Consider the following 10,869-nt stretch of genomic DNA (forward strand, 5'->3'; position numbering starts at 1 on the left):
AATGCAGGTCTAATGAAAAGTAGGTACAACCAGCAAGCAAGCAAGGGACAGATGCCATGTCTGCTTCCAAAGGGCGTCACTGATTTGGAACCAGGCTCTGCAGATTTTAAGAATTGATATAGTCATCTTAACAGCTTAATATTAAGTTTCCCTCACCTTGTATGTTGGCAATCAACAAAAGTGAGAATTTCTGAAATGAGCTAAATAGGATTAAAAAGCAGAACACTGTCCATATAACAGAATTGCTGCTTCACAACTTTTGCCCAGTTCTCACCTATTGTCCTACAAAAACCTCTCATCTGATAAATTTTAGTGAAAACCTCTGCCAACTGTAACAGACTTTTCTCAGCCCAGCTCTAGATACTTAGTATTTGAAACAAGGCTTGTGAAGTGGAAGCATCCACAGGAAAATGCAGTGTTTCTACTGGAGGTAGGTGTCAAATTTCCTCTTTATGTTGTCAAAGGAATCTGCTCCCATATAATCAGCCTGGCCCTGTTCCCACTGCTCCTTCCGTTCTTCCGAGGATACAAAAGGCTGTGCCATAGCTGGGACAGATGTGATATGGCTCTAGAGACATCTTCCACATTTACATATGAGCACCTGTCTTTGACAAGGCCAAATTGTTGAAGCAGAGGTAAAACGTTGCTGATAAAGATGTTCCACCACAGGATGAGAAACTCTGGATAAGTTATGTTGGGTTCATGGGAATCACTTTTGACACTTTTTGTTTTGGGATCATATATATAATTCCATGGTTTGACTTGTCCCCGGAAATGCACAACTTTGGCACTTACACCAAACACTTTAAATGCTGGGAGATGGGAGTATATAGAGATGCTGCTTAGGTTATAAATAAATGGCAAGTGTTTTCTGATATCTGTTGTTGCCCAGCTGCTAAAAAATATGTTCAGTCTGGGTGCAGTGGCTCCTGTCTGTAATCCCAGCACTTTGGGAGGCCAAGGTGGGCAGATCACCTGAGGTCAGAAGTTCAAGACCAGCCTGGCCAACATGATGAAACCCAGTCTCTACAAATATACAAAATTTGGCCGGGCACGGTGGCTCACACCTGTAATCCCAGTGAGAGGTGAGGCCAGCTGGACTTCCTGGGTCGAGTGGGGACTTGGGGAACTTTCCTATCTTGCAAGAGGATTGTAAAATGCACCAATCAGTGCTCTATAAAACGCACCAATGAGCGCTCTGTAAAATGCACCAATCAGCAGGATTCTAAAAGTAGCCAATCACGGGGAGGATTGGAAAAAGGGCACTCTGATAGGACAGAAATGGAACATGGGAGGGGACAATAAGGGAATAAGGGCTGGCCACCCCAGCCAGCAGTGGCAACCCACTTGGGTCCCCTTCCACGCCGTGGAAGCCTTGTTCTTTTGCTCTTCACAATAAATCTTGCTACCGCTCACTCTTTGTGTCCGTGCCATCTTTAAGGGCTGTGACACTCACTGCGAAGGTCCACAGCTTCATTCTTGAAGTCAGTGAGACCACGAACCCACTGGCAGGAACTAACTCTGGACACATCTTGGGGGCTCGTCCGGGATGTTGCAATGCAGTGAGTACCATCGGACCCCTTTCACTTGTTATTCTGTCCTTTTTTTCCTTACAATTCAGGGGCTAAACACCGGGCACCTGTTGGCCAGCTAAAAGTGACTAGCACGACTGCCAGACTAAAGACATGGGTTTCAGGCTTTCTGGGAAAGGGCTCTTCAACAACCCCCGACTCTTCAGAATCAGGAGCATTGGTTTGCCTGGAACCAGCTTCCACTTTTCCTGCACTTCTGGGCTGAGCTGAGGGTCAATAGAGAGGAAAGCCATTCAGCTCTGGGGTCCCAAGAAAAAGTTGGTTGTCCCTGCAGCCATGAGCAGAGCTCTCAAAGTTATGTCACCCAACTCATAGATATGAGACTCGCCTATCTATCCTATCTATCCTGACCTTTGCCTCCTGGGTCCTAACGCCTGTCAGACAAACTTCCTGTTGCCTCTCTTCTCTGAGGCTAGTCCTGCTTCTGAAGACCACTCCCTAGTTTCTTCTATAAGGATGATTTCTAATATAGATTTTGGGACTCTGTTCCCTTCTTTAGGCACCCGGGCTCACCAATCAGAAAGAACGCAAATTGTTCAATGGGAAATAGGCACCCTGGGGCAAATAATTTTTGACTGGAGCCCCGTCAGGGGGTACTATCTGGAATACCATCTATCCTTTTAGGATCCCTCCTCAGACTAGCAGAACTAACAAAGGCTATTCCCAAAGCTAGGATATGGGGAGCCTCAGAAATTACAGACTCCTAAATTAGGGGGATATCCTTCCTATTCATATGATGAGAAGTGAGGACAAAAGGCATCACCCTTCCAACCCTGGAGATCCCTTCCCTCCCTCAAGGTATGGCCCTCCACTCCATTTTGAGGCATATCATCTTTATAGGACAAGGGTAAGGTCCCAATACCAACAGGAAAAAACACTTAGAACTCTAACAGGTTTTTGAGAATGTGTCAGTAAGGGCCACTAAACCTGACCTTTCTCAGTCCTCTTGTGGTCTAAGAGGAAAGGCAAGTGTACAGGTTTTCAAGAATGTGTCAGTAAGGGCCACTAAATCTGACCTTCCTCGGTCCTCTTTGTAGGAGGAAAGGCAAGTGTACAGGTTTTCAAGAATGTGTCAGTAAGGGCCACTAAATCTGACCTTCATCGGTCCTCTTTGTAGGAGGAAAACAAGTGTTTCCACTGCTGCTTTAGTGAGCGCAACTATTCCGAACAGCAGGGTCCGTGGACTATTGCAGGTTCTTGGGTGGGGGAAAAAACAGACAAAAACCACAGTGGTTTTTTCTTTCTGTTTTAGATGGGAAACACTCAGGCATCAACAAGCTCACCCTTGAAATGCATCCTAAGCCATTGGCACCAATTTGGCCCATAAACCCTGAAAAAGAAGTGGCTTATTTTTTTCTGCACTGTGGCCTGGCCCCAATATTCTCTCTCTGATGGGGAAAAATGGCCACCTGAGGGAAGTATAAATTACAATACTATCCTGCAGCTTGACCTTTTCTGTAAGAGGGAAAGCGAATGGAGTGAAATACCTTATGTCCAAACTTTCTTTTCATTGAAGGATAATCCACAACTACACAAAGCTTGCAATCTACATCCCACAGGAGGACCTCTCAGCTTACCCCTACATCCTACCCTCCCTACAGGTCCCCTTCCTATTAATGATCAGCCTCCTCTAATCTCCCCCACCCAGAAGGAAACAAGCAAAGAAATCTCCAAGGGACCACAAAAACCCCTGGGCTATTGGTTATGTGTCCTTCAAGCTGTAGGGGGAGGGGAATTTGGCCCAACCCGGGTACACGTCCCCTTCTCCCCCTCTGATTTAAAGCAGATCAAGGTAGATCTGGGGAAGTTTTCAAATGATCCTGATAGGTATATAGATGTCCTACAGGGTCTAGGGCAAACCTTTGACCTCACTTGGAGAGATATCATGCTACTGTTAGATCAAACTCTGGCCTTTAATGAAAAGAATGCGGCTTTAGCTGCAGCCTGAGAGTTTGAAGATACCTGGTATCTTAGTCAAGTAAATGATAGAATGACAGCTGAAGAAAGGGACAAATTCCCTACCGATCACCAAGCTGTCCCCAGTATGAATCCCCACTGGGACCTTGACTCAGATCATGGGGACTGGATTTGCAAACATCTGTTGACCTGTGTTCTAGAAGGACTAAGAAGAATTAGGAAAAAGCCCATGAATTATTTAATGATGTCTGCCACAACTCAGGGAAAGGAAGAAAATCCTACTGCCTTTCTCGAGTGGCTATGGGAGGCCTCAAGAAAATATACTCCCCTGTCAGCCGACTTCCTCAAGGGTCAATTGATCCTAAAAAACAAGTTTATTACCCAATCAACCACAGATATAAGGAGAAAGCTACAAAAGCTAGCCCTAGGCCCTGAACAAAATTTGGAGGCATTATTAAACCTGACAATCTCAGTGTTCTATAACAGGGACCAAAAGGAACAGGCCAAAAAGGAAAAGCAAGATAAGAGAAAGGCTGCAGCCTTAGTCATGGCCCCCAGACAAACAGACCTTGGTGGTTCAGATAGGACAGAAAATGGAGCAGGCCAATCACCCAGTAGGGCTTGTTATCATTATGGTTTGCAGGGACACTTTAAAAAAGATTCTCCAACGAGAAACAAGCCACCCCCTCACCCATGTCCAGTATGTTAATGCAATCACTAGAAGGCATACTGCCCCAGAGGACAAGAGTTCTCTGGGCCAGAAGCCCCAAACCAGATGATCCAACAACAGGACTGAAGGTGCCTGGGGCAAGCGCCAGCTCATGTCATCACCCTCACTGAGCCCTGGGTAAGTTTAACCTTTGAGGGCCAGGAAATTGACTTCCTCTTGGACACTGTCACAGCCTTCTCAGTGTTAATCTCCTGCCCCAGACAGCTGTCCTCACAGTCCGTTACAATCTGAGGAATCCTGGGACAGCCTGTAACCAGGTATTTCTCCCACCTCCTCAGTTGTGATTGGGAGACTTTGCTCTTTTCACATGCCTTTCTTTTTATGCCTGAAAGTACCACACCCTTATTAGGCCAAAGCTGGAGCTATTGTCTACATGAATATGGGGGACAAGTTACCCATTAATTGTCCCCTACTGGAGGAGGGAATCAACCCTGATGTCTGGGCATTGAAAGGACAATATGGAAGGGCAAAAAATTCCCGCCCAGTTCAAATCAGGATAAAGACCTCAACACTTTTCCTTATCAAAGGCAATACCCTTCCGGCCTGAAGCTCATAAAGGATTACAGGATATTTTTAGACATTTAAAAGCTCAAGGCTTAGTAAGAAAATGCAGCAGTTCCTGCAACCCCAATTTTAGGAGTACAAAAACTGAATGGTCAATGGAGACTAGTGCAAGATCTCAGACTCATCTATGAGGCAGTAATTCCTCTATGTCCAGCTGTATCCAACCCTTATACCCTACTCTCTCAAACACCAGAGGAAGGAGAATGGTTCACTGTTCTGGACCTCAATGATGCCTTCTTCTGCATTCCCCTGCACTCTGACTCCCAGTTTCTCTTTGCCTTTGAGGATCCCACAGACCACACATCCCAACTTATGTGGACGGTCCTGCTTCAAGGGTTTAGGGAAAGCTCTCATCTGTTTGGTCAGGCACTGGCCCAAGATCTAGGCCACTTCTCAAGTCCAGGTACTCTGGTCCTTCAGTATGTGGATGATTTACATTTGGCTACCAGTTCGGAAGCCTCATGCCAGCAGGCTACTCTAGATCTCTTGAACTTTCTAGCTAATCAAGGGTACAAGCTATCTAAATTGAAGGCCCAGATCTGCCTACAAGTCAAATATCTAGGCCTAATCTTAGCCAGAGGAACCAGGGCCCTCAGCAAATAATGAATTCAGCCTATACTGGCTTATCCTTGCCCTAAGACATTAAAACAGTTGCGGGGGTTCCTTGGAATCACTGGCTTTTGCCAACTATGGATCCCTGGATACAATGAGATGGCCAGACCACTCTATTCTCTAATCAAGGAGACCCAGAGGGCAAATACTCATCTAGGAGAATGGGAACCAGAGGCAGAAACAGCCTTCAAAACCTTAAATCAGGCCCTAGTACAAACTCCAGCCTTAAGCCTTCCCACATGACAAAACTTCTCTTTATACATCACAGAGAGAGCAGGGATAGCTCTTGGAGTCCTTACTCAGCCTGGTGGGACAACCCCACAACCAGTGGCATACCTAAGTAAGGAAATTGATGTAGTAGCAAAAGGCTGGCCTCTCTGTTTATGGGTAGTTGCAGCGGAGGCCATCTTAGTATCAGAGGCTATCAAAATAATACAAGGAAAGGATCTCACCATCTGGACTACTCATGATGTAAATGGCATACTAGGTGCCAAAAGAAGTTTAACTGCCTGCTTAGATACCAGGCACTACTCCTTGAGGGACCAGTGCTTCAAATATGCACGTGTGTGGCCCTCAACCCTGCCACTTTTCTCCCAGAGGATGGGGAATCAATCGAGCACGACTGCCAACAAATTGTAGCCCAGACTTATGCCATCTGAGAGGATCTCTTAGAAGTCCCCTTAGCTAATCCTGACCTTAATCTATATACTGATGGAAGTTCATTTGTGGAGAATAGGATACAAAGGGCAAGTTATGCCATAGTTAGTGATGTAACAGTACTTGAAAGTAAGCCTCTTCCCCCAGGGACCAGTGTCCAGTTAGCAGAACTAGTGGCACTTACCCAAGCCTTAGAACTTACCCAAGCCTTAGAACTGGGAAAGAAAAAAAGAATAAATGTGTATACAGATAGCAAATATGCTTATCTAATCCTACATGCCATGCTGCAATATGGAAAGAAAGGGAGTTCCTAACCTCTGGGGGAACCCCCATTAAATACCACAAGGAAATCATGGACTTATTGCATGCAGTGCAAAAACCCAAGGAGGTGGCCGTCTTACAGTGCCAAAGCCATCAAGAAGGTGAAGGAGAAAAGGCAGAAGGAAACTGTTGGGCAGACGCTGAGGCCAAAATTGCTGCCAAGCAGAGCCTCCCATTAGAAATACCTACAGAAGGACCCTTGGTATGGAACAACCCTCTCCAAGATATTAAGCTGCAATATTCCCTGACCAAAACAGAATGAGGACTTTCACGGGGCCACAGTTTTCTCCCTTCTGGGTGGTTAATGACAGAAGAGGGAAAGGTACTCATACCTGAAGCCAGCCAGTGGAAAATACTTAAGTCCCTCCACCAAACTTTTCATATGGGTATTGAGAATACTCATCAAAGGGCCAAATCCCTAATTATAGGGCCAAATCTCCTCCAGACCATCCAGTAAGTAGTCAAAGCCTATGAAATGTGACAAAGGAATAATCCCTTGGTCCATCACAAGGCCCCTCTGGGGAAACAAAGAATAGGGTGCTATCCTGCAGAGGACTGGCAGTTAGACTTCACCCATATGCGTAAGTCAAGGGGATTTCAATACTTGTTGGTCTGTGTTGTTACCTTTACAAATTGGATGGATACAAGCCTTCCTCTGCAAGACAGAGAAAGGCTCAGGAAATGGTTAAAGTCCTAATTCATGAAATAATTCCTAGATTTGGGCTTCCCCAAAGCTTAGAAAGTGACAATGGTCCAGCCTTTAAAGCCATGATAACTCAGGGAATTTCCAGGGCGCTAGGGATACAATATCACCTTCACTGCATCTGGAGGCCACAATCCTCAGGGAAGGTTGACAAGGCAAATGAAACACTCAAGAGGCACTTAAGGAAACTAACACAAGAAACTCATCTCCCGTGGCCTACTCTCTTGCCCATGGCCTTGTTGAGAAACCAAAATTCTCCTCACAAAGTGGGGCACCTACTATCCCATCAGTATAACTGCACCCTACAACTTTAAGCCCCAACTGATCATAGTAACTTCTGAGTCACCCAAACAGCTCCATTCAGATGGCTTGTCCACTTCTCAGTTCCCCCCAAAATCATCACCACCTCCCTGCTTAACAACCTGGGTTTCGTAGTGGCAAACATACTCCCTGCATGACCATTCACCCCTGGAGCCCCTGCAGCAGCACCCCCACCACTAGTGAATGTCTTCTTATCCCCTCTTTCAATAACTCTCTTGAATGGTTCCTAGTAGATACAAAATGGTTTTTTCTCCAATGGGAAAATAGAACACAGGGAGTCACTCAGTTTGCTCCCAACAACCCTTTCTCGCTGCTCACCAAAGCTACCTTGGCAAGTACTCTAGGAGTACGGGAAAATGAAAACAACAAACTCACACACTTTTTTAACATACACAACCAGCCAAGGCATATTCCTCTTATGTGGAACTTCAACCTATATCTGCCTCCCCACCAACTGGACAGGCACCTGCACCTTAGTCTTCCTAAGTCCCAACATTGACATTGCCCCAGGAAATCAGACCCTATCAGTGCCCCTCAAGGCCCAAGCCCATCAGTGCAGGGCCATACAACTAATACCCCTACTTATAGGGTTAGGAATGGCCACTGCTACAGAAACCAGAATAGCCAGTTTATCTACTTCACTATCCTACTACCACACACTCTCAAAGGATTTCTCAGACAGTTTGCAAGAAATAACAGAATCTATCCTTACTCTACAATCCCAAATAGACTCTTTGGCAGCAGTGACTCTCCAAAACTGCCAAGGCCTAGACCTCGCTGCTGAGAAAGGAGGACTTTGCACCTTCTTAGGGGAAGAGTATTGTTTTTACACTAACCAGTCTGGGATAGTATGAGACACTGCCTGGCATTTACAGGAAAAGGCTTCTGAAATCAGACAATGCCTTTCAAACTCTTATACCAACCTCTGGAGTTGGGCAACATGGCTTCTCCCCTTTCTAGGTCCTGTGACAGCCTTCTTGCTATTACTCGCCTTTGGGCGCTGTATTTTTAACCTCCTTGTCAAATTTGTTTCCTCCAGGATTGAGGCCATCAAGCTACAGATGGTCTTACAAATGGAACCCCAAATGAGCTCAACTCACAACTTCTACCAAGGACCCCTGGATCAACCCACTGGCCCTTTGACTGGCCTAGAGAGTTCCCCTCTGGAGGACACTACAACTGCAGGGTCCCTTCTTCGCCCCTATCTAGCAGGAAGTAGCTAGAGTGGTTATTGCCTAATTCCCAGCAGCAGTTGAGGTATCCTGTTTAGAGGGGGGATTGAGAGATGAGGCCAGCTGGACTTCCTGGGTCAAGTGGGGACTTGGGGAACTTTGCTGTCTTACAAGAGGATTATAAAATGCACCAATCAGTGCTCTGTAAAACTCACCAATCAGCACTCTGTAAAATGCACCAATCAGCAGGATTCTAAAAGTAGCCAGTTGCAGGGAGGATTGAAAAAAGGGCATTCTGATAGGACAGAAATGGAACATGGGAGGGGCCATAAGGGAATAAAAGCTGGCCACCCTAGCCAGTGGTGGAACCCACTCGGGTCCCCTTCCATGCTGTGGAAGCTTTGTTCTTTTGCTCTTCACAGCAAACCTTGCTACTGCTCATTCATTGGGTCTGTGCCATCTTTAAGAGCTGTAACACTCACTGCGAAAGTCCATGACTTCATTCTTAAAGTCAGCAAGGACACAAACCCAACGGCGGGAACCAACTCTGGACACACCAGTGCTTTGAGAGGCTGAGGCGGATGGATCATGAGGTCAGGAGTTCAAGACCAGCCTGGCCAAGATGGTGAAACCCCGTCTCTACTAAAAATACAAAAATTAGCTGAGAGCGGTGGCAGGCGCCTGTAATCCCAGCTACTCAGGAGGCTGAGGCAGGAGAATTGCTTGAACCCAGGGGGCAGAGGTTGCAGTGAGCAAAGATTGCACTACTGCACTCCAGCCTGGGCAACAGAGTGAGATTCTGTCTCAAAAAAAAAGAAAAAAGAAAATACAAAAATTAGCCAGGCATGATGGCAGGTGCCTTTAATACTAGCTACTTGGGAGGCTGAGGCAGGAGAATCGCTTGAACCTGGGAGGTGGAGGTTGCAGTGAGCTGAGATTGCGCCATTGCACTGCAGCCTGGGAAACAGAGCGAGACTCAGTCTCAAAAGAAAAGAAAAGAAAAGAAAAAAATGTGTTCGGTAAGCCTTGGTCCCTACCATCAAAACTACCTTGGTCAGAAGCAAGATGCAACAGCTGATTATATATTTAAACTGAAGGCTGATAAACGAAGACTTCGGAATTGAAGCAGTCAGGCCACCTTGGGTCTGGTCCTGCTGAAAATTCTTCTCTCTCAAAAAGATCATCAACATTTGTTAGGACCAGAGTATCTGCATCCATAAATACACATTTTGAATACTGTGTAAGCAACCAGCAGTGGAGCTTTGTCAGTATGATATCCAACTCTGGCCTCTTCATTAAGGTTAGATGAGCAGAATTGTGCCGTCTGAGACATCTACCATGAAGACTTCATCAAAGACTGTCTCTAAAACTTTTCTCATGGAGTCTGAGACCCGCGGGGTGGTGAGTATGACCAGTCTCTTGGTGGTCCTGTGCTGTTTCAGAGATGACCCCAGGGCCAGGACACCTTTGGTGTAGGCATCATTTGTGGTCAGTGTCACAAAGGCTTGATCTGTCATGGTGCTGCTGGGGGTGCAGGCAGCTGGGGCAGCTGCAGGGTGGGAGGGAGCAAGGGCAGCGAGGAGAGAGCAAGGGCAGCGAGGAGAGAGCAAGGGCAGGGAGGAGGCACAGTGGGATGATCCTTTAAAACTCTGCAGGGGTTCAACTGGAAGGTGCCAAAGTTAACTCTAGATCAAAAAGAAACTTTAGAATTTTGATCTTAGAGAAGTCCGCCAAGGATTCAAAAGCTTCAAAACACTTGATGAAAACATGACCACAGGCCATTGTGAAATAATACTCATTCATTTAACCAGAGTGATATCAAAGACTTAAAAAGCAATACAGAAAATAACGTGGATGTAAAATCCTTAACCCTTTCAAAGTTCAAAAAAATCTGATAAATATAACAGGAAATTATCTTGACAAAATGTAAAATCTTTGTTTTTAAAGGCTTCTCCTTATTGGAAGCTCATTTATCCGAGCTTGCAACAACCTGAAAGTCATACCTGATGAGAAGGTACTTGAATTCAATCAAACACAGGAAACATATGTGTCCAAGGTTATATGTATACACCATATTATACAAAAATGTGGCCGGGTGTGGTGGCTCGCGCCTGTAAGCTCAGCATTTTGGGAGGCTGAGGAAGGTGGATCACCTGAGGTCAGGAGTTCGAGACCAGCCTGACCAACATGGGGTCAACCCCATCTTTACTGAAAATACAAAAATTAGCTGGGCTAGGTGGCGGGCACCTGTAATTCCAGCTACTCAGCAGGCTGAGGCAG

General features: G+C 45.9%; 1 pseudogene; it reads right to left on the minus strand.

The window, feature by feature from the left end:
* Positions 1 to 407: 407 nt before the first annotated feature.
* Positions 408 to 10,106, minus strand: LOC129042366 (glycogenin-1-like; annotated as a pseudogene).
* Positions 10,107 to 10,869: the final 763 nt, after the last annotated feature.

This window comes from Pongo pygmaeus, chromosome 7, assembly GCF_028885625.2.
Source record: "Pongo pygmaeus isolate AG05252 chromosome 7, NHGRI_mPonPyg2-v2.0_pri, whole genome shotgun sequence".
Classification (NCBI taxonomy): domain Eukaryota; kingdom Metazoa; phylum Chordata; class Mammalia; order Primates; family Hominidae; genus Pongo; species Pongo pygmaeus.